The sequence below is a fragment of the Herpailurus yagouaroundi genome, unplaced genomic scaffold (assembly GCF_014898765.1).
Source record: "Herpailurus yagouaroundi ecotype Mexico unplaced genomic scaffold, PumYag 163, whole genome shotgun sequence".
In the NCBI taxonomy this organism is placed as follows: Eukaryota; Metazoa; Chordata; class Mammalia; order Carnivora; family Felidae; genus Herpailurus; species Herpailurus yagouaroundi.
The window spans coordinates 60178104-60179486 of NW_024412404.1; the positions used below are offsets into that span (position 1 = coordinate 60178104).

Below are 1383 nucleotides of genomic sequence, written 5' to 3' on the forward strand. Positions count from 1 at the left end.
CGCAGCCTCCGCCGGCCCGGACTCCCTACGCCCAGCCCCGCCGCCGCCCGCGCCGCCCGGCCGGAACGCGGAGGGGCGCCGGAACCCGGAGCTCCGAGCCAGACCTCCGCCCGCCGCTCCTCGCCGCCCCCACCCCCGCGCCTGGCACCCAACTTGTACCTGAGAAGCCGGAGTCCAGCCCCGGAGCCTCTGCGGCTCGGGCTCCGCGGGAGCGCGCCCAGCCCGGCGCCTCGAGCCCCGCATCCAGGGCGCGTCAACCTGACTCCCCGAGCGCAGGGAGGAAAAGTTTGGGAGTGACGTGCAGATGGCGAATGAAACCTCCGAAGAGAACCCTCCCCCCGCCCCATGTCGCGCTGACACAGCTCGAGTCTGGAATGTGAGATCAAGGCGTGTGCGCCGCGCGGTGGGTTTGGTCCCCGCCCCCTCCCCTTCCGAGTAAACACGGTTTGTGTGATGCGGTGATTCCAAATAGAAAGCAAACCGAAACCCCTGAAGTCGGCCGAGCGACGCTCTGCCAGAGACGTTTTTAACGAACTTGGCGGTCTGCAGCCAGCCCATACATTGATATGCAAGGCCACGGCGCTGGCGGGTTCTGCGCCGTCTGTTGTATTTTTGCAGCCCGCGAAGCCTCTCCCGGGCTCTTTGGCCCAGCCTGTTTGCCTCTACCGGGAGGGAAGGCTCCGCGGGACCGGGAGCCCTGCCGCAGTGGCCGGGAGGCTCCTGCTCCAGGAAACCACCTGGGCCGTCCCAGGCCTAGGAACCGGCCCCGGTGGTCGATTCCCTGACCCTTGACCAAAGAGGCCATCAGTTAAAGAAAAGACACTGGGTTTTTGGAAGACTCAACTCAGGGGGCGCTTGGAGCAACCAAGCCCAGCCTCTCAGGAAACAGGTCCAAGGGACAGAAAAAAACCATCTTTGTCTTCAGTCACACAGCCTTTTGCCTGCCCATGTCCCCATGGCCATGGTCCAGCATCCTCTGGCTCAAAGCGGCCAGAAGTGGAGCTGAAAGTGTTTCTTTCCTATGCTGCAGAGTGCTGGCCCGCCGCTGAGGGGTGCTTCCTGATCCTGCCTTTCCCCCTTTCCTCTTGTTCTGAAAAATCTGATCTGTATTGCCCGAGGCTTCCTCTCACCCCCCAGAAACTATAGCCTGCCCTGAGGTCCTCAACTTGTGCTCGGCCTCCATGGCAACTAATGCAGAGGTCACAATCAGAGGATTATAACTGCAGATGGGAAGCTGGATGAGAGGGGAATTCTTCCAAACTGTGTCTTGTTTTCCTGCAAATAATGCCTCTTACATAAAATCTACGAAGAAAGCGGCAGCAAAGAGACCAGCCTCGGAATCTCAGACTACATTGCGTTCTCCATAGAGACTCCGCTTGGTGA

At 60.9% G+C, this 1383-nt stretch overlaps 1 protein-coding gene across 1 annotated transcript in view; it reads right to left on the minus strand.

Annotated features, from left to right (window-relative positions):
* The window catches only part of CHST15 (carbohydrate sulfotransferase 15), an 81795-nt gene extending 81475 nt beyond the window's left edge, over nucleotides 1–320 (minus strand). The window contains exon 1 of the mRNA XM_040486698.1: nucleotides 160–320. The gene's annotated coding sequence lies outside the window, so the exon portion shown is untranslated. The remainder of the gene's footprint in view (nucleotides 1–159) is intronic.
* Nucleotides 321–1383: the final 1063 nt, after the last annotated feature.